Source organism: Equus przewalskii, chromosome X, assembly GCF_037783145.1.
Source record: "Equus przewalskii isolate Varuska chromosome X, EquPr2, whole genome shotgun sequence".
NCBI classification, from domain to species: domain Eukaryota; kingdom Metazoa; phylum Chordata; class Mammalia; order Perissodactyla; family Equidae; genus Equus; species Equus przewalskii.
Window position 1 is genome coordinate 90,944,932 of NC_091863.1, and position 27,468 is coordinate 90,972,399.

Genomic DNA, 27,468 nt, shown 5'->3' on the forward strand with positions numbered 1-27,468 from the left:
TAATTTTGTCCTACATTAGCCTCTGTTTCCTCATTAGTAAAATGAGGATGACTACTGTACCTAACTCACAGGGTATTGGTGAAATTAAATAAGATAATTCAGGTGCTGTGCTTAGCACAATGCTAGACTCACAGTAAGCACTCAACAAATGGTAGATACATACACATAGATATCTAAGAATACATAATTATGGACATCTGAATCATGGATATGGACTTGAGTTAGACTCCCAGTGCTGCTGCCTATTAGTTATACCAGGGATCCCCATTCCTTCTGATTATCATGGAAAATGTATTGCTCTTATACTCTCCCCTCAATCCCTTGTTTTCCTGTTATATGACTGTCTTCATAACTACGTGCACTCAAATAGAGACATAGCTATTTGCCTCTACCATTGAGTGGGGTAAGTCCCCCTACCTCTATGAAACAGGAAAATTTATCGTCCCCCTTTTACAGATGAGGAAAACTGAAGCTCAGAGAGGCACATCCAATGTCATTTGGTATACTTGCTGAATTGTAACCTCCCCTGATCAGCAGAACTGAGTGTCTGAAGGCACTCTGATTCCTACTAGTCCTGGGTCTCTTCTCCACATCCAAACTACATTATGCTGAGGCTCTGCTGCTCCGCCGCTCTGCCTGGCTGTGGCCAGTCTTTGCTAGTCACTTCCCACAAAGCACTGAATCCTGTTCCTTAGACCCACCATTTGCTGGCTCAAGAGTTCTGTTCTGAATGAACCACTCACCCTAGATTATGATATTTCTACCTTCCTGGCTTTAAGTATTGCCTTCTCGGAACTTCCTGCTGTTATGCTCCACAGGGGAGATTTACTCTCCTGGCTAATTAGGCCAGTTGGAATCAAGTATGAGGTATTCACAGCCTTCCCTGGTATCTATTCCTCACACACCCCTGGGCCTGTGCTGCTATGATCCCATCAGGCCTTGTGCCTAAACCCACGTGGAATGAGAAAAGGATAATTTCAGTCTGTGTAGATGAATCTTCTTTAGAGAAGGCCCTTCCCCGAGCCTTTTAAATTTCACTATATGTTTTTCTACTTATTAACTCTATTGTGCAACCTAGAAAAGCATTAGATGGCACTTTTTAATTATTTGCCAATGTAGAAAAATGACTTTGCCCAAAATTAATAAGAATTTTGCAATGTCAGGATCCTAATCCTGTGCATTAGGCATCTTTCCTTCAAATTTCTTCAATAAACAAATTAATATGTTAAAACTGGAGTCACTTTCCTTTTAGACTTGCACCCATCCGGGATGGGAGTCAGGTGTTAAAAATAAAAACAAATCTTATGATTGTTGTAATGATTAATTATATGCCTTTTTATTTTTCTAAGAATCTTCTTATAAGAACAAATTTTCCTATTCTCCTTGTAATTATGGTATTTGTGATGAAAATAAGCTTACCTAATGTGAAAGATACTGTCAGATGTACACAGTCTAGGAAATCTCACTTTAGATATGAGCATTCCAAAATAGGAAAGTGTGCCAGTTTTGAGGGGAAGAAAATGAGAGAGACGATCAATACTGAAGACAGAGTGAAGCCACCTTTCTGTCTTTGGAAATGATGGAACTGAGGTAGCTTCTAACTCTAAGGATTTCTGAGATGTCTTTTGCTATGGCAACTAAGACCATAGAATTTATATAGTTGATGAAAGAAGAGAATAAACTTTTATGTTCTGATCTATTAAATTGATCTAGATTTTGTAGAGATGTATTTCAAGGGATCAGGATAGTGGGGTTCCCAGCTTCCTGATGGGCTTTATTTATGGTTTGAAGTTTATTTTGGTACTAAAAAGAACTTAAATTCAAAGAATGTTATTTTTTTTAAATCTCTAAATCTTAACAGAGATAAATTGCCTAGTTTTGTGAAACCCTATTCTTGTGGGAGCTGGTAATTTATTGTGAAATGTTAGAACAAAGGTAATTAAAGCTATAGAAGTTGGTGATCAATCACCTTACAAGTGATTAAGTGTTTTTAATGTGCCCAGTACTGTGCTTGCAGTTGTCCTAAAAACAATTTGCAATTTATTTGGGGTAGACAAGATTGAGGGAGATGTCACTTTATAGCTCCTGTTATATATTCTTGTACATATGTCTTCAAAGTTTCTTCTCTGAGTTGAACCTAAACCAGATAAATAAAGGCAGATCTGAAAGCGAGCTAGAAGTTTTCTTGATGTGAAATAACACAAAGTTTAGTTTCACAACTTAGAAACTGTCAAGAAAGTCAGTTATGGGAAAAATAATCAAGCCAGGGCTCAAACATCTTCCTAATTATGTTCATACCCCACTCTTAGTTTTTGTTATTGTCTTCTCAATCAGGAGAGCAAAGTATCATGGGGGGAACGAGGCTAGAGAGGGTGATGGGACTCAGGATAGGGACACGGCTTTTTCTGAGAATTGCTCTTTCTTTCCTGATATCTGAGAACCCCTCATATTTAAGGCCCAGCTATAATCCTACTCATATACTGGTCACAATGAACTCCCCTTCCTCTAAACTCCTGGTAGCACTAACACCACTCATTTTGAAACAGTTAACTGACCTCAACTGCTGCAATGTTGCTTTGCTTCCTACACAGTACTTTGCACATGGTGGGCACTCAAATATTTTTTAATGGATGGGATGGCCCATTTGTGGTTGTAGTGGAGAAAGAATCAAAGACTGGAAGTAAACTGCCCTGATGACTCCATTCACTCCCCTCTATAAAAAAAAAAAAAGCTCTATTGTATCTGTTGTGTTTTATATTAAAAGTTGTATGTAGTTCACAGTGAACAATCCAAACAGTACAGAAAACACAAAGAAAAAGTATGAATCACCTAAAATCTGGATATTTGTAAGGATCATAGTGTTTTCATTTGTAGAATGGGAGTGATAATAGTGCTTATATCATATGGTTGGTGTGGGGATAAAATAAGGTGGTGCTGGGCACAGAGAAACTGTTTAGTAAATGTTGGTTACAATCCTCCTCATTTCTATCATCGTCATCACAATTATCAACCAAAGGAAGATGGAAAGAAATAAAATTTAGAATCATAGATGTTTTAGCAGTAGAAAAAGCAAAGCAGTGCCTATTCCTTTGAGATCTCTAGGAATGGAGAAAAAATAACTATAGAAATAAACAGGATATGTTAAGAGTAGATTGGGGATAGCATTTTAGGGGGATTTCACTTTAAGAAAATAGATCATTTCCTGAGAGCGAGAATGTAGGCGTAGTAGGGAGAACTGGGGTTTAGATGAGAGGGGAAGGTCTACTCACCCAGGTGCCATTCAGCAATAAATTCTATGAATCTGCTTTGTTGCTGTGAGGAATGAAACACAAAAGTAGATTTTCCTTTTCCTCAGCTTTCTCAACTATCTAGAACACTGAGGAAACACTAGGAGAATCTTGAGTGAAAATTTAAACTTCTAAAAGAAAGGAAATGGTATGTGGGGCAAACAGTCAGATAAATAAGTGGATGCCTGAGCTATCGCTTAATTTAAACTTCTACCATAATGGCTTTTTGCTGCAGCAATTAGAAACAAATAAAGCAGGTTGTTTCAGATAAACAAATGCGGAGCAATGATGGGGCTCCTAAAGAAACAGAAGCCACTGATAAAAATTGAAATTCAGCAAGCACTTCAGGGGTTAGGAGCAGCCAGTGCAGTCAAATTGGTAGGCTGTTACTAGGCCTCTGAGAAGAGCATATTTCTAGGCAAAAAGAATTGCATATTGGGGCTGGCCTGGTGGCATAGTGGTTAAGTTAGCATACTCCACTTTGGCAGCTTGGGGTTCACAGGTTCTGATCCCAGACCTGGACATAGCCCTGTTTATCAAGACATGCTGTGGTGGGTCCCACATAAGATAGAGGAAGATTGGCACAGATGTTAGCTCACTGACAATCTTCCTCACACACACACACACAAAATTGCATAATCACACTGTTTCGAAGCATTAGCGAGTGATAAAAAAGATATATTATTTTTGATATTTATATTTTGTCTTGCTGAAAAAAGAAAATCTAGTCTATGGCAAAAACAGATCTTGAGAAGTTAATAAATTGGACATTGATTCTCATGTTTGAAGATGGGACTGGATAAACAGGGAGCTATGAAAGAGCTTTCATTAATTCTAGTTTGTGATAGTGAAACCAACATGTCTTATGTGGGTGTTTTACAGATACCTTAGGTTCATACCTCAGTTGACTGGCTTGGTTGGAGATAAGGGCATTTTGGTGGATTGTTGTTGTTTTAATTGAGTGTTATTATTATTTTGGTGTGAGGAAGATTAGCCCTGAGCTATCATCTGTACCAGTCTTCCTCTCCTTTGTATGTGGGATGCCTCCACAGCATGGCTGATGAGGGGAGTAGGTCCATGCCCGGGATCCGAACCCACGAACCTGGGCTGCTGAAGCACAGTGTGCAGAACTTTAACCACTAAGCCACAGGGCTGGGCCCTAATCAAGTGTTATTTTTTATAGTGAATGATACAGCACTTTCCTACACTGTCTGATCCAGACCCATTGGTCTCCTTTCAGTTCCCGGAATGTATCATGCTCTTTTATGCCTCAAAGCCTTGAAGCATGCTGGTCCTTATGCTTGGACTGCTCTGCCCCCTCCTCTTTCCCTTTGCTTAACTAAACTCGTAATTATCTTTTACGTTCTAGTTAAATGTCACTACCTCAGGAAGTGTTCTCTGATATATATGCCCTTGTAACATTATGAACTTGTCCTTTGCAGTACTTGTATAAGTGTAGTAAATTATTTTTTAGTTATTAGTTTGATTCTGTCTTTCCCATTAGACTGACGTGGGGGATGCTCATCATTCACTGCCTCCCCTCCTGGGTTCTAACCAATTGAATATGCACACAAAAGAGGGAGAGTAGTGGCCAATAACCTCGAAGTACAGGGAAAATTGGTAGAGGACACAGGCCTGAGGCTAAAATGGACCTTCCTACTCCCTCACCACCTGGATTGAAGGTTCCTAGGCCCTAGTGCTAATCTCCCAATCTACCCACCCTGTGAGGAGCACGAAAAAACAGCAGGGTCTGTGGACACAGTGGAATCCCGAAGTGGTGGTGGTGCTGTCTTGCTTAACGGTGGGTGAAGCACACGTGAATGTGACAAAGCAGAGCCTCTTTCCCGCTTTTCAGCCACTAGGAGAACATGGCTCAGTGAGTGGCTGAATCTGACCAATTAGATGAGTCATTCCTCCTCCTGTGGAGAGAACCGAATGTGTTAGTGAAAGTGAGAGCTAGGGGTGAGATGGGAGAGGGAAGTAATATATCTGCACCTCCATCAGACTGTCAGGCCAGGGCCCTTGTCTGTTTTATTTACCCACCCTATCCCCTGTGTATACATCAAAGAGCAGCTGCAAAGTTTTAAAAACTAATACATGCTCTTAGCACAGTGCCTGACACATTGTAAACATTCAGTATATATTTGTTGAATCATCAATCAGTCTTTAGTGAATTACTGAATTACTGAATTACTGAATCATGGCTAAACGGCCATCCAAACTTTGAAAAGAACACTGTTATTGGGGCCGGCCCGGTGGCTCAGCGGTTAAGTTCGCACGTTCCACTTCTTGGCGGCCTGGGGTTGGCCACTTAGGATCCCGGGTGCAGACATGGCACCGCTTGGCACGCCATGCTGTGGTAGGCATCGCACATATAAAGTAGAGGAAGATGGGCACAGATGTTAGCTCAGGGCCAGGCTTCTTCAGCAAAAAGAGGAGGACTGGCAGTAGTTAGCTGAGGGCTAATCTTCCTCAAAAAAAAAAAACAAAAGAACACTGTTATTTAGTGGAAAATACAAGGCAGGAAATCTGATTTAGCCCTGGTTGTGCTATTTGGTGTTTGACCTTGATCAGGACACACAGTATTCCCTAGTTTCAGCTTTTGTCTTATGAAATATAAAGCAGTTGATCTACCTTAATTATAACTGGTCCTATTTAGCTGTAGATTCTGATTAGAAAATGCCAAGTTTAAATGCGCTTTAGCTTTAAATAAGGAGAAAAAACTCTTAGAGCACAGAAGTAAACTCTTAAGAATTACATAACTAAGGGGCTGGCCCCGTGGCCGAGTGGTTACGTTCGCGCGCTCTGCTGCAGGCGGCCCAGTGTTTCGTCGGTTCGAATCCTGGGCGCGGACATGGCACTGCTCATCAGACCACGCTGAGGCAGCGTCCCACATGCCACAACTAGAAGAACCCACAACGAAGAATACACAACTATGTACCGGGGGGCTTTGGGGAGAAAAAGGAAAAAATAAAATCTTTAAAAAAAAAAAAAAGAATTACATAACTAAGAAATTTCTAAAGTCAATTAGAAATGGCAGATTTTTAAGAGTAAAGTCTAATTAGAAATTTAAGAAGCTAGAGGTGATTCTAAAAAGAATCCAAAACAAATGCAAAAACAATTTCTTTATAAAAGGGCAATTATAAAGTGCTTTTAAAAGTAATTAGCAAAACAATTTAAATCTCAAGTTTTTCCCTTGCACAATTTAGTCACCAAGAATAAATCTCTGTCAATTACTCTTCTCCCTTCAGTCAAAACCACACAGGTTAAAAACGTAAGCTCTAGAAGCTTTTAGAGGACTAAGGGTAAAGCTATTGGTTATCTGGATTTTCTTTGCTTAACGTGCAACCTGAGTTTACAGTTAATGTACATGACTTTTGAATTTCTGAATTATGGTCCTTAATTAATATCTGACACTTTTTTTCTTTTATCTGAATGCTTCACACACAATTGCAGAGAGCGTGTATACTTAAGATCTCTCCTTGACTTATCCTTAGTTGCCAACTACAGCTTTCCAGTTTACAATTGTTAAGGCTTCTATTAACTAAGATGTTAGTAGTCAGGCAGGACTTTCTTGAATTTATAATTCTGAATTTATAATTATTTACACACAATATTTCAACTTTATGTTTTTTATTATTAAACATTGTTCAGTTGTGAGCCCAAATTAATGAATTTAGTAAAATATTTCAAAGATACTATTATGTTTCAGGCATAGTGATAGACAAAGGAAATAAAAAAATGAATAAGAAAATCCTTGGTTTTAAGGAGTTGACAGTTTAATGGAGGGTAAAGTCATACAAAAATATAATTACACTAGAAATAAAAATATTAAGTTCTTGAAGTTGACACATATACAAGGTGCTATGAGAGTACAGAAAAAGGAGTGAATAATTTTTTCCCAGGGAGTCAGGTAAGCTTTCATGGAGGAAATGCCATTTGACTGAGTATTAAATGATGCATAGGGAATGAGTACATTCCTAACAGAGAGAACTGCATATATGGAGGAAAATACTTAGTAAAGGGAATAATTTGTTTGGGAAACATGAGAATAGTAGTTTCTTTGGTAGACAAATATTTACAACAAAATGACAGAAGATTGAAATCCTCCATATATAAAGAGATTTTTATTATTCAATGAGAAAAGATGAACACCTCAGGAGAAAAATGGAAAACTTTAATACAAAATATTTATTGGACACTTACCATATTTACAAAATAGTCACAACAAAAACAAATTCCCTGCTTTCATGGAGCATGTAATCTAGTGGGAGATGCAGATACGTAAACAGAATAATTATAATTTAGTGTGATGAAGCTATAGTCAGAACATATAGGAGAGGTACCTAATTCATGCTTGAATAGGCAGGGAAAGCTTCCTGAGGAAGTAACTTCTAAATTTTAAAGGTGAAAAGTGAGTAGAATGTAGACAGACACATATAGGAGTGGGCTAGGAATGAAGGGGGAGATAAGTAATAAAGTCATAGTGAACAACATATGTGAAGACCTGGAACTGAGAGACAGCATGGCATATTTAAGGGAAATGAAGATATTTAAGTATGGCTGAATCACAGAGTCCAAGGGGGAGAACTCGGATCATGTTAGCCTTGCAAACCACCTTAAGAAATTTGGATTTTCTTAGGGGAGCCACTGAAATGTTCTAAGCAAGGAAGGAGTACTATGATGAAATTTGGGCATTAGCCAATATGACTAACTGTAATGTGGACAATGGATTGGAGTGGGCAAGAAACCCGTTTAAGAGGATTTTTCTGTAACCTAGGAGAAAGATGATGGTGGCCTGCACAAGGAAGGTGTCAGTGGGAATGGAGAAAAGTGGATGGATTTGAAATTTATGTACAAGGTGGAATTGGCAGAACTTGGTGATTGATAGGATGTTGCAGGAGTGTTGGTGAAAATAAGTTGGAACAGCTTTGGAAAGTAAGAAGATGAATAATGTTCTGGACATGTTGAGTTGCAGGTGTCTAAAGGAAATAAAAAGGGACATTTCTGGAAGGCACTTAGCTATGTGGAACTGGCATTCAGGAGAAGGCTTATGGAGACAGAGATTTGGGAATCATCAGTATATAGATGGCAATCTATGTCATGGGGTCATCCAGGGACAGTGAGTACTGTAAGAAGAGAAGAGGAGAGAGTTAGGACATAACACTGAGCTAGAACTCTGCCATTTAAGGAATGTACAGAGGAAGAAAAGTTCTCAAAATGAGAAGGAATGGCCGAGAGGTAGGTAAGATGAAAGCCAGGATAGTATTGTGCCATGGAAACTAAGATAGTGTTCAAGAAAAGGGAAACGGTTAACTGTATTAAATGTTGCTGAGAAGTTGCATAAAATAGCACTGAAGAGTGTCTGTTAGATTTCATAACAACGAGGTTGACAGTGATTTTGTGGAGAGCAGTTTGAATGGAGTGTTTGGGGAGGCATCTAAGGTGTCTGCCAGTGGGTGGGAAGTGAAATGATGGCAGGAATCAGACAAAAGAACATTAACGCATGACTCGCAAAACAAGAAATACGAAGAGTCAAGAAACAAAGAAGTTTTGGGGCCGGCCGGGTGGCACAGTGGTTAAGTTTCCACATTCCGCTTCAGCGGCCCAGGGTTCACCAGTTCAGATCCCAGGTGCAGACATGGCACTGCTTGGCAAGCCATGCTGTGGTAGGCGTCCCACATATAAAGTAGAGGAAGATGGGCGTGGATGTTAGCTCAGGGCCAGTCTTCCTCAGCAAAAAAAAGAGGAAGTTTGGCAGATGTTAGCTCAGGGCTAAGCTTCCTCAAAAGAAAACAAAAAAGGAAACAAAGAAGTGCTATCTCATTAGTAATAAAAAACCCAGAAAATAAAATGAGATACCTATTTTTAGTTAACCAAGTTGGCAAAGATAGAAAATTAATATATTGCCATTCAAACACTATTGGTGGAAGTGTTACTTGATGCAATTTTTTTCTCACTTACTTTTTTTATTGAGTTCATAATAGTTTACATTGATGTGAGATTTCAGTTGTATATTATTTCTTGACTGTCACCACATAAGTGCTCCCTTTCACCCCTTGTGCCCACCTCCCACCCCCTTTCCCTGGTAACCACTGATCTGTTTTCTTTGTCCATGTACTTGTTTATATTCCACATATGAGTGAAATCATCTGGTGTTTATCTTTCTCAGACTGGCTTATTTCGCTTAGTATAATTACCTCTAGGTCCTTCCATGTTTTTTTTCAAATGCGATGAATTTGTCTTTTTCATTGCTGAGTAGTATTCCGTTGTGTGTGTGTGTGTGTATATATATATATATACCACATCTTCTTTATCCAATCATCAGTTGATGGGCACTTGGGTTGCTTCCATGTCTTGGCTATTGCGAATACCACTGCAATGAACATAGGGGTGCATATGTTACTTTGGATTGTTGATTTCAAATTGGGTAGATACCCAGTAGTGGGGTAGCTGGGTCATATGATAGTTCTATTTTTAGTTTTTTGAGGAATCTACCTAATACAATTTCTGAAGGCAATTAGGTCATATCAAACGTTTTTAAAATGTGCACACCCTTTAATATCACAATTGTTTCCTCCTTGACAGAGAGCTAAAACATGTTCCTCATTATGCCTTTGTGTTTGTGTGCTCTCCACAGTTGTCACGTAATAGCTGTTTGGAGTTGAGAATACCAAGAAGTGTTCCAAAGGGGGAAATTTTTCTTGTTCTGCATTTTTGTTGTTATCGCTGTTGCTTTGGTTTTTTCATGGTGGAGTAAAGGGTTCCTTTTGGGAGTGCTGGGATGTCAGGTTAGGTTATCAGGAGTCCTGTCTGCTGGAGGACATCCCACTGCAGGCTTAGAAAAGAATGGAGAAAATTATGGTACTGATAGGTTGATGTCTTTCAAATAAAGAAGAGAAGATGAAGTCTGCTTTTTTTCTCACCAAAACAAAAGCAATAAGCAAAAAGAAACAAAACAAAAAACAAAACCTGTTGGGAAGTAGAGGCATTCACCTTGTCATGGTGGGGAATTAAAAGACAAATGTACTGATCTAGAATACACAGCCAGAAGAAAGGAAGAAGGATAAAAGTGATGCAGAGAGCAAGGCCACAGAAATAATCTTCTGCCACAATTCCTAAGGGATTCAGGATATATTTCCTGACAGCAGGAGCAATAAAGGAAAAGGAAAAGGGAAGAGTCCTAGAGGATTTTTTTCTCCCAATTATCTAAATCTCATATAAGCAAAGACATAAACTAGTTAGCAAGTGGTGTTGGTGAAGTTAGCCTCATAAAATCAAAATAAAGCAAAAGATAAGCTCCATTGGGGCAAGGATTTATGTCTGTTTCATGGCTCTATTGTTACCACCTAGAAGAGTGCCTGACATATAGTAGGTGCTCAATTAATAAAAGTTGAAAATTGAATGGGAAATTTGAGCTCAACACTGCCTGAAATGTAATCTGGGCCCTTAATTATTTCCTGTGACTGTTATGGTCTGGGGAGCCAGCAGATACGTTTGCTAAAGCTGATAGCCTGCAAAACCAGACGAATCAAAAAAGTCAAAATCATGCCACTTGCAACAACATGGATGGACCTTGAGGGTATTATGTTAATCGAAATAAGCCAGACAGAGAAAGACAAACACCATATGATTTCACTCATATGTGGAACATAAACAAACACATAGATAAGGAGAACAGATTGGTGGTTACCAGACGGGAAGGAGGTTAGGGGGACAGTGAAAGGGGTAAAGGAGCACATATTTATGGTGATGGATAAAAACTAGACTATTGGTGGTGAACACGATGCAGACTCTACAGAAACAAAATATAATGATGTACACCTGAAATTTACACAATGTTGTAAGCCAATGTGATCTCAATAAAATAACTTAAAAAAACCAAAAAACAAGAGGAGCGAAGTGTGGATTGTTGGCAGAACCTGTTTTTTTTTTTTATTGTTACCTTTATTTAACAACAAATGCAAAACATGGAGCAATCTGATAGCAATTGTTTCTTTGTTTTCTTCTTTTCTTCTTTTGGAATGTGATGACATAACTAGAAATCAGGCTGACTTTGCAAATAGATGGTGATTTTAAACTAATGTCGTTATCTCATTCTGTATAGAGAGAGAAGGAGGGAGAACATTAACTAGTCATAAAACTTGTGTTAGCATTAATTGGTGATTATCATAAAGTGCACAGCAGCTTTTACTTTTTCTAAGATGCAACCAATTGATTAGTTGGCTCCATTTTGAGGAGAGGCAATCACAATTACAAAGACAGAAGAAGTGAACATGCTCCAAACAAGTTACATAAGAATACAGCTTCTTAAGGGGTTTTTTTTCCATAGCAAGCTTGGTTCTAGAAATCCACGTTCAAGGGTACATGGGAACTTGCAGGACTTTTTGATAGTCTCTTGCCTCTTGCCTTTTTCTCCTATACCTCAGAATTCACTTGTTTATATAATGAAGGAGTAACGAAGGAGTTTCCATATTAAAACAAGAACCAAGAAGGGAATTTGATGCAACACTTCGAAATGAGCTTGTATGATTAACAGCACAAAGAAGAACTATGCTGCCTTTTTTGACTCTGATTGCCAGCGTTCTGTAGTTTAAATGATTGCCTCCTTGAAATGTTCTATTGTCTTAATTTTCTGAATGCAAGACTCTGCGGTTTTCCACCTAGGTTTTTGGCTTCCTTCTGTCTCTCTCTTGTGTACAGGTTCATCTTATACTACCTAGCCAATTTTAGGACCTCTTCTCTTCTCAATTTGCACCCTTTCCTTAGGAGTTCTCATCCATTTTCGACACTTGAATTACCATCTTATTCAGATGATTCAAAATTTTATCTCTGGCATAGGTTATCCCTCTAGTTCCAGGCCCTTAGAACTGCCTGCATGATATATCTTCTTATGCTAAAGGTGCTCAAATTTAACGTGTTCAAAAATAAAATTATAATTTACCTCTTCAAATAATGGTCTCTACCAAGTGTCACCATCTATTCTGATATGCAAGCCAAAGTCATCTCTGATACTGCTTTCTTCTCTTTTCCGTGCCACATTCAATCCATTACTGTCTCCATTTCTCCTCCTAAATATCTCTAAATTCTTTTTATCTCTGACTCCACCACCATTAGTCTAGTGCAGTTTACTCTCTCTCACCTAGACTACTTCCAAAACCTTCTAAGTCATCTTCCTTCATCTGCCCCTGCCCAATTTCAATCCATTTCCCACAATGCAGCCAGTTCAAAATACAGATATAAACGTAATTCTCCTTGCCACTGATCTTGAGGAAAGTTTAAAAGTCTTAACAAAACCTACAAAGCTTTGAATGATTTGAACCATTCTCACTCTCCCCAGTGTCATCTCACCCTGCACTTGATTTAGCTCTTTGTACTCCAACTGCACTGACCTTGCTTTAATTCCTATTCTCTCTATGCTCCTTCTTGCTACAGGGCCTTTGAGCATGCTCTTTTCTTGGCTAGGAATGTACTTATCCCATTTTCTCTGGTCAACTCACACTCATCATTCAAATCCTAGCTTACTTTCCTTTAAGAAAGACATTTACGACTTTGTCAACTTGGTCAGCTCTCCCTATCTTACATTCTTATATTCCTTTATGCATCTCGTTATTATGCTTGTCACATGGGTGTATGGCTGGGGAGGGTGGAAGCTCAAGTCAGCCAGAGAGATGGCAGGACGGACGGTGCTGTGTCAGCTGGATGGACTGACTGGCTTTTGCTTTCCCTTCATGTCCTTACAAGCTATCTCTGGGAGGGAGTTCCCCTGGCTTTGGGGAGGCACCCCACTGCCACCTTTATTTATGATTCAACCCTATTTTGTATTAGCTGTTCCTCAACTATATGCTATACTTTTCCAGATAAATGCTCATTCTGCACAGTAGAATCACCTCTTCCTTTTCCATCTATAAATACTCTACTTTCTTCATAAAAATAATAAGAATAATAATATCTTGCTAGTTTCTTACTATGTGCAAGGTCTGTTACCTCTATTTTCCCATGTAACTCTCAAAACAATCCTGTTCAGTATATTCAATTATTGTCTCTATTTTATGGATAAGAAAACCGAGATTCTGAGAGGTTAAGTAATTTAGGATGTGTCACAAAGCTGGTAAGTGTCAGAGCTAGAGTTTGTGCTGAGAAACCTGACCAACTGGTTTCTGATGAAATGTTCTACTTTGTAAAATGATATTTCCTTCATGAAGCCTTTCCTGATGTGCCCAACAGGATGTAATCTCTTCTTGCAACTTTCTCTGCATTTTGGATATGCTTCTATTATGGTGATTATCATATTCTGTACTTTATTATGAATATTTGTATTCCCACGAAGTAGATTATAAGTTCTTTGAGGGCAAAGGCAATATCTACTCATTGTGTTCTCTCATGGAATGACTTTAGGCTAGTCACTTAACTTCTGAGTTAGTCAACCTGTATTACGTGAGAAGGTTGAACCAATCAGTGGTTGCAAACTCAAATGAGTATGGGAGCCAAGCATGTAACAAATAATTGAGATAGCCTATTTTGCTGAAGGGAGCTACTTGGTTCCTGTTGATTGTGGTCACACAGGAATGTTTGCCTGGTGTTGCTAGATCTTTTGATTTTTCAAGAGAAGTTAGAAATATGGATTTTTGAAAAAGTGATATTACTTGCTTTTTAAATCTTGGGTCAATTAAAACAGACTAGACCTATGCTAGATCTGGGCCAATGACTGGTAGATGTTCTTTCTACTGTTTCTTCAAGCTCTTGTTATGTCGAATAAAGATTCTATGTAAATGGATAGTCTAATACTTATCAAATTTGTTCTAGAAATCTCTGCTATTACCAGTAGTATCTCTTATAATGTTTGAGAGTGGGAAGAAAGAGGGAGAAGAAATATGAAACCACCAAGCTTTTCTTAATATTTTGAAAGAACAAACATATATTTTTAAAAAATCACCTGAGAACCCTGTTCTATAACTACCAGTGTGTATATTTATAAGCATAGATGTATGTGTAATTTGCATATATGTCATCTAATATGCATATATTTATTTTGTATACAGAATTTACATTATATTTTACATTTATGCAAATTTACATTTGACTTTACAGAATATGTAAATTCATACCAGAGATTTTTGAAAAATTAAAAAAGGTTCAGATTCAATTTTAGCTGAAACAGATTGAAAACTGGACAATGATCTTGTTGCTTTGATAATCCAATTCCCTAAACTAGCCAGACTTTGGAAAACGAGCAGTTTAAAAATGTTTCTGCCTGCGTTAGAATTTGAAGTGACTGTTTAATCTGTTTTGGTCATATCCTGTATGCTAAGAATACTTTTGAGGAGCTACACGTTGACAAGAATGAAAATGAACTAGATCAATCACGTCTAGTACGTGCAAACTATAAACTCTTTTCAAGTTCTTTTGCAAAAGATCTGAGTTTCCCAGGTCACCAGAGCCTTATACTGCATAACAGTCTTGATCAACATCTAAAAATAGGTGTAAAGAGTTCACCGTGGATGTGGCACAGCGTGAAGTACTGTAGGGGTATTGAAGACAGGTAACATTTTCAAGGAACCAAAGTTTAGTCAGTCTCAAGCAAGAATGTAAATATTTGGCACTATTTTGTTAGCTTCTCAAGAAGATTACCCAGGAGAATTTAGGAATTTCCTTCCTGGATTGGCTTTACAAATAGGCTAAACATTAATCTAAGAGCTCATTTTCTTTCTAACTTTGTTGATGCTCTGTGTTACAACTTCTTCGGGGGTTAAGAGCAATGCCTGAAAAGAAAATAACTTCACTTCCTTCTTTTGGAGTTTCTTCCAGGTTGCAAGTTGCATTTTTAGCACAAAAGTAAATAGAGATGGTTATATATTAGCCAGAAGAATGACCACAGGAAGAGAACATAATAGAATCTCATTGACATTCTATAGATTAGAGAATGTTGGAGCTGGAAGGGACTTTAGCAATTCCTTAGCAGTTATCCTATCCTCTTTGGGAGTTAGACTAGTTATCTCCAAGACCCTTCATAGCTCATTTGTCAAATGAGGCAGCTGAGGCCCAGGGTCAAAGTTTATATTTACTGTGGCTCAGTCTCTCAAGGGAAAGAGAGTTGACTATTAAAATACCAGAATGAGTTCAAATAATAAAAAATTGGCAACAATTTATGTGGCATTTCAAATAAATGGAGTAGAATTGGTCTAGTACTTGAGATCCTAGAAATAGAATTTTCTAGCATATATTTTTCTTTAATATAAAACAAATTCTAATATATCTTGGATATCGATGTGGAAAGAAGCAAACTAATTAAACAAAAGCACCTAGCTCAGTGCCTGGCTCATTGCAGGCACTCAACGTACACACGTTCGGTGGCCACGGGTGGTAATGCTCAGCATAGACTTTTATTTATCTTTCATGTTTCTAAATTAGATGTTTCACTACTGGCGGTGGAAGTAACTTTGTGATATTAGGAGTAAATATTCTTTGACCAAAGCCTATAACTCTTCCTTGAGGCGAAAACTAATTGAACAATTCATGTTGGTAATTTTTATTTTTATCATGAAACTGCTGCAAAAGGGGTATTTGACTTCTATATAATTTTGCTGGAATATAAAAAGAAAAGTTAATCCTTTGCCCAGAATTTTATGTCCTACAAAAATGAAATGAATAGATAAAAATACGTAAATAAAACTTCATTGAACACTAGACTCTCAGGGAAGAGAAGGCAATGTGTGTGTATCGTTCTTATCGTTCAGCACAGCTGGGAATAGGAAACAGGTGGTATTAAGTTTTAATCTTTCTCGTTTTACATCATAACATTCATATAGATGATTTTTTAAAAAGCCAGTGGGGAAATTGTATGCAATTCATATTAATTGTGACTAAATTAATGGTTAATATTTCACATGAGCCATTTAAAAATTACGAACTTTACTTTTATGGTCATCTTTCACATAACTGTTGGGATAATCTCTTACCAATAGTATTTTCATTATATCTTCTCTTACTCAAAAAACCTGTAGTGGTTCTAACCAGGAGCTCTAGAGACGAATGTTCTGGGTCTAAGTCTCCACCTTTTGCCAGCTGCGTAACTTTGGGAATGTCATTTATTTCCTTCAAGGCTCATTTTCCTTAAAAATAAAGTGGGGGAATACATTAAGACTGATAGTATTGTTGTGAGGAGTAAATGAGACAATGTTTAAAGCTCTTCGCATAGTGCCTGGCATGAGGTAAGCCCTGGTGCATACTAGGTATTCAATAAATATTGATTTAATGAATGGATAGATATCTAGTACTTGGAAGGTAACATGTAAATCCTTCAGCCTACCATTCACGAACTGGCTGCCGTATTTATCCCAAGCACCAATACTCAATTTGTTGTGGCCTAGGTGGGATTGGCCCCTTTGTTACAGCCAAACTCATTTCCTTTCTGCCCTTGTACGCTACTCAGCTTCTCAGGCCCACAGAGAGTGCTCTTCACTGTTCAGTGCCACAACATTTCAATTACTTTCATAATCTTGCAGAAAACTCACCTTTTCCAGGAAATTGTCTAATTAACCCCATTTGACTTAAGTCTCACCATTATTCTGGTTATCTCAGCACTCACGTAATCAGCTTGCATAATCCTCTGCACCTGCAGATATATAGCTTTGCATTGTTCTTAAGTCATTTTCTGTATATTTAGCTCCCTCCTCCAGCTAGTTTCAAAGCTCTTGATGGGCAGCGAGGAATGCATCTCCTACTTTGTTTGTAACACCCTTCCCATATCACCCTTGGCCTCTAGCCTCAAGAACATAGTTTCAAATGCTTGCTGAAAAACTGAATCAAGGATATTTAATGAAATTGCATTTTGAAGCTATGAAAAGCAAAACATCAAATGGAGGCAATTTCATGGTTATTATCTAAAGCAACAGACCAGGTGTTCTGACAATGAACAAATATTTGTGATTATTTTTATATTTTATAAAATGAGGATGGGAGACGAAAATGCATCATTGTGTGACTTCAATGGCAATGGTTAGCAAAGCGTAGATAACGGTATGAAATGTTTTACTGTCAGAGAATGAGTATACAGTTTAAAACAATGATATAGCTCTGTGACCTTGGGCATGTCAAGTAACCTCTCAGGTGCTAAATTTCCCCATCTGTAAAATAATGAGGGATTAGATTATATTATCTCTGTCTGCTCACATTTTGTTTGACAAGTGGTGTGTAGGTCTGCACCCGGGATCCAAACCAGTGAACTCTGGCCTGCCGAAGCAGAACATGCAAACTTAACCACTGCACCACCGAACTGACCCCAATTATGCTTTTTAGATCATATACTTCAGCCTAAGTTGGTAGTGTGGCAGTGTGTATATGATGTGAATTCTGAGTATGTGATATCTTAGTAATCATCAACTGATGCCTTTTGGGGTGCTTAAGTATATGTTAAATATATGTAGCTTCTGTCTTGGATAGATGATGCTCGTGATCTATTCCCTGAGAAACCAAATGGATCTAGGGCTAGAATAAACAAGATTCAGTATTTTCTAGCAGGCTAAGGATGATGAGGGAAAGAGAAATTAAAGAGAGAGTTTTTAGTTGAGGTGTAGATTGAAACTTAGGTAAAACAGGGTCTGCATTTGCTTTACCAATAAGCAGAAGTAGGTACCTTTCCTCATTCTTTCTCTCTCCTTCATTCACCTCCCTAGATCTCAGGGAACCACCTCCCTAAAAGGGGAATTTATCATTAATTATAATTCATGATTCAAAGTCATCATAGAGAATTTCTACTCTGAAGCACAGAGACTTGGCTATTAAAAAAAAAAGCATGTAAAACATGCTTTTATTTTATTAAAACATGAAAGTAGAAGGACATGTAAATTTATACCAAGTAATATAAATCACTTGCAAATCTACCAGTGCCCTAGGTTAATGAAATTAAAGAACCATAAGAGACTGATGAGGAATTTATTCTCCAAACATATACCCAGAATTAAAAGACAGACTATACTGATTTGTCTAGTTTCTTAAAGACGTTTGTTCCCAATGACTGAATGAAAATTACTTATTCAATAACATCTTCTCCCTACCATATCCCCACCTTTTTTTTTGGTGAGGAAGATTGGCCCTGAGCTAACATCTGTGCCAATCTTCCTCTTTTGCTTGAGGAAGATTGTCACTGAGCTAACATAGTGCCAGTCTTCCCCTATTTTTTGTATATGAGATGCTGCCACAGCATGGCTTGATGAGTGGTGTGCAGGTCCACGCCCAGGATCCAAACCTGTGAACCCCAGGCCACTGAAGCGGAGTGCCAAACTTAACCACTAGGCCACTAGGCTGGCTCCTATACGTTTTTTTTAAAAGCAAAAAGTTTATATTGTTACTAGATTATGTTTTTCATGAAAATAGAAATCATTTCAATGTATAAATAAATATATAGAGTATATATAGTATAAGAGATCTTCCATAATGAGAATCAGTTTTTGAGGAAATGTAGTTTTGTCGTGTAACAATAACCTAACACAGCTTTTCAGAGCTTGGCACTTTATGTAGCACATTGAGCATTTTAGATCTTCAAGCTAAGAGATGAATTATCTACAATTTATGTAGGTTTATGTTCCTAATACATAAAATAACTATAGAGATATGTTATTGAATCCACGTTGATTGATGAATGGAGTCCAAAGGAAACAGAGAGCAGCAACTTGAGAAATTTCTCCAAGGATGTTTTACAGCCTCAAAGTGGCTACAAGCTTTCTACCAAATGACTGGGAGAATAAGAACAAGTGGCTATAAAGTCAAGAGTATGGACAGTGAGAGTGAAGATGGAAGGGTGAGTGGTTGCTAAAAGCATAAGGAATTGAGATCAGAGAGTGAGATATTGGAGTTCAGGATTTGTGATGTAGAGCAGTTCTGGGGGGTGGCAAGGTCTGGAAGGCTTCCATGCTAGTGAGTGGTGGATGACGCGAAGTGGAGGTGAATGTCACAGGAGTTAGAGGTTTAAGAATTATAAATGTAGGGTGCTGAGTGGACTAACTGTCCATAGGGATCTTTATTGATTGAATGAATAGTACATGCCTATTTTGTGGAAAGCATTCTGGAGACATAGCCATAAATGAGGAAAATACAGTTCCTGATTTCATAGAACTTCTACTCTAGTAAAGAAGATAGACAGTTAAACAAATAATTCTGATACAGTAGAATGAGTATTACTTCCCAGGAACCAAAGAAATACTAGACAAGAGGAGTCTATCCTCTCTGGTAGCCAGTGATAATGCGATTATCTTTAAGACACCTGCTCTTGCCCATTTTTCTATCACTTTTTGACTAAAAACTGGCTTTCAGTTTATAGACAAAATAAAATAGAGAAGTTAAGTGATTTACCCAATTTCATACAGCTGGTGAGTGGCAGAGCTAGGATTCAAAACCTAAAAACAAGATCTGTCATAGCTGTAGTTCCATTATGGCTATGAAAGATGACTGCAGCCCATCCTCCTGGCTGATTACAACTGAAAAATATGGAAAAATACGGAAACCGTTACTTCAGGACTCTAACAAGTTAACAAAAGCAGTAAGATTATGGAAAGGAGTCAAAACTTGGACAAGTGACCTGCATGGGGGTGAGTTTCCCATTTTTTTCCCTTGTGCTGCTTTGCGCTTACAGTGGGTCCCAGTCACATAGTGGTGTGGTGGTGTTGGAGGCTAAAACTGATGGAAAGTTCATCAGTTTCCTGGCCAGGAGAACAAGGGAAAAAAGCACCACAAAGCTGGATAGTGTGGGAGGAATTACACAGGGAAGAAAGCTGGAGAAGGGGTTCCCTATTTCTGCACAAGTCTCAGCTGAACCCCTGAGCTATGTGCACATGGGACAAACCCTAATGAGCAGAGCAAAGGCTTTGAGAACTGAAGTGAGATTAGAATCATCCACACAAGTTTCAGATTAATCCTGCGTAATGCCTGCATGGGACAGATAAGCAGAGCAAATTCTTACAGAAACAAAATAAGATTTAATATTTTAGCAATTTTATTGAGGTATCCTTTATATACTATAAAATTCACCTGTTTTAAGTTTGTAATTCAATGATTTTTAGGAAAGGGATTGAGTTGTGCAACCATCACTGCAGTTCAGTTTTGACCATTTCCATCAGCCCAATAAGATCAGTTTCTGTTTATAGTTAATCTTTGTTCTCACCCCTAGCCCCTGGAAACCACGAATCTACTTTTTGTAGATTTGCATTTTCTGGACATTTCATATGAATAGAATCATACAATATGTGGTCTTTTGCATCTGGCTTATTTCACTTAGCATGTTTTTGAAGTCCATCTATATTGTAGCATATATGAGTATTTAGCTCTTTTTTGAGGATGAAAAGTGTTCCATTGTATGGCTATTCCACATTCTAAACTAAGATTTGAACTGATACCCATGTAAGGCAAGACAGAATTTATAGTCTAAATCTAACAGAATGATTACCTGTTAAAACAAAAGCATCAAAATTTTCCAAAAGACCCAGAAGTCCCATGACCCAGAGTCTAAACAATATCATAGTCAAAATGTCTGAGAGACAATCTAAACTGTACATATTAAGAGCCAGGAAAATATGACCGATCTTCAAGGGAGAAGACAATCAACAGGTGCAACCCTGAGAAAACCCAGATGTTGGGATTATCAGATTCTTTAAAACAGCAATTATACCTATGACCCATGAGGTTAAGGAAAAAACAATAGAAATGAATGGATAAATAGAAAACAGTTTTTAAAAATTGAAAGTTTAAAAGTGAAAAATGCAACGTTAGAAATGTAAAATTTACCAGATAGGCTCAATAGTAGACTAGCGATGACTGAGGACAGAGCCAGTAACTAGAAAATAGGTCAATACAACAAATCTCACTTATGCGTGGAATCTAAAAAGGTCAAACTTTTAGAACCAGAGAGTAGAATGGTAATTACCAGGGGCTGAGGGGTGGGGAAAATGGAGAGAGGTTGATCAGAAGGTACAATCTTTCAGTCATGAGATGAATAAGTTCTGGGGATCTATTGTACAGCAGGGTGACTATCGTTAATAATACTGTATTATATGCTTGAAATTTGCTAACAGAGTAGAGCTTAAGTGTTCTCATTACACCAGAAAAAAAAAAGTCACTAGTATATGATGTGATGGATATGTTAATTAGCTTGATTGTGGTAATCATTTCACAATGTATATGTTATCAAGCTATCACGTACTCACCTTAAATACATGCATTTTTTTTTTTACCAGTTATATCTCAATAAAACTGGAAAGAAAAGAAAATAGGTCAATAAATATTATCCAATCTGAGGAAAACCAAGACAAAGAAAGTTGGAGGACGGAACAATGAACAGAGCTTCAGGAACTTGTTAGACAATATCAAGAAGTCTAATATTCGTGTCATTAGGGTTCCAAAAGGAGAGAAGAAAGAGATTGATGCAGAAGAAATATTTCAAGGAATATTAGCTGAAAATGTCCTACATTTGATGACACATAAATTTATAGATTCAAAAAGCTCAGTGAACCCACAGAATAACTCAGAGAAAACCATGCCCAGTCATATCATAATAAAAGTAATTAAAACCAAAGATAAATTTTAAAATCTTTAAAGTAGCCAAGGAAAACATCATACATTTATATATATGTGAACAATGATTCGGATATCTGTGGATTTCTCATCAGAAACCACGAAGGCCAGAAGACAGTCGGGCAACATCCTAAGTGCTGAAAACAAAGAACTGTGAATCCCAAATTCTATATCCAGTGAAAATATGCTTCATGACAAAAGATGAAATAAAAACATTCTCAGAAAAAGGAAAACTAAGAGAATCTGTCAACAGCGGACATGTTCTACAAGAAATGCTAAGGAAATTTCTTCTGGATGAAGGAAAATTATATCAGAGGGAAACTGGAATCCTCAAGAATGAAGGAAGAGCATCAGCGGTGGTAAATATATGGGCAAATATAAAGACTATTTTTCTCCTAAGTTCTTTAAAATATGTGTTACTATTGAAGTCAAAGATGTAATATTGTCTAGTGGAGTTTCTAATGTAAGCGCATGTTATACTTATGAGAAATATAACATGAAAGTGTAAAGAAACCTATATGGCTATATGACTTTTATATTTTGCTTAATCTCGTAAAATACCGACTCTAAATAGATTATGAAAGATTAGGTGTATATAGTATAATGCTTAGAGCAATTATTAAAAATATAATTTAAAGAAAAATAGCAAAATAGCCAATATACAGATTGAAATAGAATAGTAAAAAACAGTACTCAACTAATCCAACAGAAAGCAGACAAAGGGTAAAATAAGAACCAAAACAGAGAGGACAAGCAGAAACAAATACTGTCGTATCCTAATCAAATCACGCCAACAGTTACATTGAATGTAAATAATCTAAAAACAGCAATTAAAAGACAGAAATTGAAAAATAGAAACAAGACCCAATTATATGCTGTCTATAAGAAATGCACTTTAAATATAAAGACATATATAGGTAAAAAGTAAAATTATGGAAAAAGGCATACCATGAAAATACTAATCAAAAGAATACTGTACTGGCTGTATTAATATCAGATAAAGTAAATTTCAGGTCAGGGAGTATTACCAGGGATAAAGTAAAAAGGGAATTACATAATTATAAAAGAATCCGTTCACCAAGAAGACATAACAATTCTAAATGTATATGCAGCTAACAACAGCTATTCAAAATATACGTGACAAAACGTAAAAGAACAAAAAGAGGAAATGGACAAATCCACAACTGTATATGATGACTTCAAAAAGGTATTTCAGCAATTGATAGAAAAATTTGAAAATAGATGAATATGGATATAGAAGACCTAAAGAACACGATCACCGACTTGAATTTATCTTCTTATTAAGTGCACGTGGAACATATTCTGGGCCATAAAACAAAACTTAAAACTGTAAAAGAATTGAAATCATACAAAATATGTTTGCTAACCATAATGAAATTAAATTAGAAAATTAATAACAGAGATATAAGATATCTGGAAAGTCTTCAAATATTTGAAAAAGATTACTAAATAACTGATGCATAAAAGGGGAAAGCTCAAAGGGAATTGAATTAAATTTAAATTGCAACATTTGTGAGATTCAGCTAATGCAGTCCTTCAAGGGAAGTGTGTAGCACTAAAATGCATCTTTTAGGAAAGAAAAAAGTTTCAAAATAAGAGTCTAAGCACCCACCTTAAGAAATTAGTAAAAATGAGCAAATTAAATTCAAAGAAAGAAAAAGGTAAGAAAAGCAGAAAAACAATTGAGAAAATCAATGAAACCAAAAGCTGCATCTTTAAAATTTTCAGTAAAATTGATAAATCTCTAGCAATACTAACAAAGATTAGAAAGAGTGAAGACACAAATCACCAACGTCAGGAATGAAAGGGGCGATATCAGTACAGAACCTACAGATATAAAAAGATAATAATGGAATACCAATGACAATTGTATGCCTATATATCTAAAAACTTAGATAAATTAGATTGATTCTTGAAAGAAACAAACTACCAGAGCTGACTCAAGAAGAAATAAATAACTAGATAGTCTTACATCTATTAAGGAATTTGAATTCATAGTTAAGTAAACTTCCAGAAAGAAGACCCCAGTCCAGATGACTCCACTGGAGAATCCTATCAAATATTTAAGAAAGGAATACTACTAAATCTATACAACATCTTCCAGAAAAAAGAGGTAAACATCACTCTGATATCAAAATCAGATAGACATTAAAGAAAAGAAAACTAGAAGCCAATATCCATCATGAACCTAGATGCAAAACCCTGAACAAAATATTAGCAAATAAAAATCAATAATATATGAAAATATATACACCAGGACCAAATGGGGTTTATATCAGAAATGTAAGGATAGTTCATCACTAGAAATCAATCAATGTAATTCATCATAATAACAGATTAAAGAAGAAAAATTATATGATCATATCAAAAGATGTAAGAAAAAAAACTTGACAAAGTTTAACATCAATTCATATTTCAAAAAAATCCCAAAACAAGGAATTGGAGGGAACTTACTCAACTTGGTAAAGAGAATTTACAAAAACAAACATCGAAAAACAAAACAAAATAAAATCCCTCGGGTAACAATATACTTAATGGTGAAAGATTGAAGACGGTTTACCTAAGATCTGGAATCAGGGAAAGATGTCCACTTTCACCTCTCTTATTCAACTTAATACTTGAGGTCCTCTTGAGTGAAATGAGGCAAGAAAAAAACAAAATAAAATGCATACAAATTGGGAAAGAAAAAACAAATCACTCTTTATTCACAGATGTCATGATCTTCTAAATAGAAAACCCCAAGATATCTGAAAAAATAGCTCATAGAACTAATAAATGAGATTAGCAATGTATGATACAAAGCTAATATACAAAAATCAATTATATTTTCAAATGCTGACAATGAACAATTTTAAAATAAAGTTTAAAAATCCATGCTATCTACAATAGTATATGCAACATGAAGTACTTAGGCATAAATTTTAAAAATATGCATATCTGTTGGCTGAAAATTACTAAACACTGATAAAAAGACTCAACATTGTTAAATTTCACTTCTCTCCAAATTTTTGTATAGATTCAATTAAATCACAATCAAAATCATAGCAGGATATTTGTAGATATAGAAAAGCTGGTTCAAAAATATATGTGGAATGAAAGTAGACCATTATCTTACACCATACACAAAAATTAACCCAAAATAGATTAAAGACTTGAATGTAAGACCTTAAAGCATAAAATTCCTAGAATAAAACATAGGCAGTATGCTCTTTGACATTGATCTTAGCAGTATCTTTTTGAATTTGTATCCTCAGGCAAGGGAAACAAAAGAAAAAAAAATAAACAAACGGGACGACATCATACTAAAAAGCTTCTGCACAGCAAAGGAAACCATCAACAAAATGAAAAGCCAAACTACCAATTGGGAGAAGACATTTGCAAATCATATATCTGATAAGGCATATAATATCCAAAATATATAAAGAAGTCATACAACTCAAAAACAGAAAAACAAACAACCTGATCAAAAAATGGGCAGAGGATCTGAACAGACATTATTCCAAAGAAGATATACAAATGACCAACAGGCGAATGAAAAGATGTTCAACATCATTAATTATTAGGGAAATACAAATCAAAACCACAATAAGATATTGCCTCCCACCTATCAGAATGGCTATTGTTAAAAAGACAAGAAATAACAGGTGTTGGAGAGGATGTGGTGTAAAGGGAGCCTTCATGCACTGCTGGTAGGAATGTAAACTGGTGCAGCTACTATGGAAAACAGTATAGAGGTTCCTCAAAAAATTAAAAATAAAACTACCACATGATTCAGCTATTCTACTTCTAGATATTTATACAAAAAAATGTGAAAACATTAATTCGAAAAGATATCTGCACCCTTATGTTCTCTGCAGCATTATTCACAACAGCCAAGACTTGGAAACAACATAAATGCACAGTTATGGATGAATGGATAAAGAAGATGTGACATTATCTATCTATCTATCTATCTATCTATCTATCTATCTATCTATCTATCTAATGGAATACTATCCAGCCATAAAAAAGATGAAATCTTGCCATTTGAAACAACATGGATAGACTCTGAAGGTATTATGCTAAGTGAAATAAGTCAGGCAAAGAAAGACAAATACCATATAAACAAACAAACACATAGATATGAAGAACAGATTGGTGGTTACCAAAGGGGAAGGGGGTTCGGGGAGGGTAAAAGAGGTAAATGGCACATACAGATGGTGATGGTTGGCAACTAGACTTTGGGTGACAAACACGATGTAGTCTACACACAAGTCAAAATATAATGATGTACGCCAGAAATTTATAGAATATTATAAACCAATGTTACCTCAATAAAAAATAGTATGTGGAAATGCCAAGGAACTAAAATAGCCAAAACAACTTTAAAAAAGAAAAAAAGAGTTGGAGGACTCACACTAGCTGATTTCAAGACTTATTATAAAGCTACAGTAATCAAGACATGGTGGTAATGGTGAAAGGATAGACACACAGATTATTGGTACAGAATCTAGAGTACAGAAATACATCCACACAAATGTGGGACAATTGTGTCATTGTGTTTACTTTACTTATTTAGTATTTCATGTTTTTAACAAATATTTTTATTGTGGTAAAAAAGGCATAACATAAAAGTTACCATCTTAACCATATCTAAGTATACAGCTCAGTAGTGTTAAGTATATTCACATCGTTGTGTCTTGCAAAGCTGAAACTCTGTACTCATTAAACAACAATTCCCAATTTTCCCCTTACTCCAGCCTCTGCAAATCACCCTTCTCCTTTCTGTTTCTATGAACTTGACTACTCTCCATGTATAAGTGGAATCATACAGTATTTGGGTTTTTGTGACTGGCATCTTTCACTTAGCATAATGTCCTCAGGATTTATCCATGTGGTAGCATGTGTCAGAATTTCCCTCCTTTGGAAAATGGAAATTTGACAATGTTCCAAAGGTAATTAAATGTAAAAAAAATAGTCTTTTCAAAAATTGTGGCTGAAAAATTGAACAATATGCAAAAAAAAAATTAGTACACTCTATGCCCATATCTTGTTACTAATACTATTGTTCAGTGAAAAGAACCAAGGCTCTTGGAGAAATGGCTGATTGTAGGGTCAGGGAAGAAAATTTACAAAATTAGCCCGGAACATTTTGTATTACCAGAAAACAAGGAAGGATGCAAACAACAAACTGAAAAAGCACCCTCAATGATGGGAATATGTCAAAGGGACACAGGATCCAACTGAAAGATGTTCCAGTGGCCAATGCTGGAACAATTTAAGCAACAAAAAAATAAAATAGTGTCAGATTATAACCCAAAGTATAAAATAAATATCTGTGAGTCCGTCCTGATGTAAATGATGAACAATAAAGACCAATGACCTATTGATTTTTGAAAGTTTTGAATACTGATACTCAAAACAACATGAATGGATGCAAAATAATTGTGGTGACTGAGATAAGCTAGGCATCAAAGAGTATAGACTGTATGATTCCATTTATATAAATTCTAAAAATGCAAACAAATCTAGTGACAGAAAGTAGGTCAGTAGTTGCCTTGCAATGAAGGTGAAAGGGAATGGCGAGGTGCATGAGTAATCTCTTTAGGATGATTGA

General features: G+C 36.5%; 1 long non-coding RNA gene across 8 annotated transcripts in view; it reads left to right on the forward strand.

The window, feature by feature from the left end:
• Nucleotides 1-27,468, forward strand: part of LOC139081163 (uncharacterized) — a 186,189-nt gene that overhangs the window by 95,519 nt on the left and 63,202 nt on the right. For 2 of the 8 annotated variants that reach the window (XR_011536246.1, XR_011536243.1), the window contains one exon: nucleotides 21,515-26,026. The exons of the other annotated variants lie outside the window; for them this stretch is intronic. This is a non-coding gene — a long non-coding RNA (uncharacterized lncRNA). Of the gene's footprint in view, nucleotides 1-21,514; nucleotides 26,027-27,468 lie in introns of those variants that run through there. 8 annotated transcript variants of the gene reach the window in all.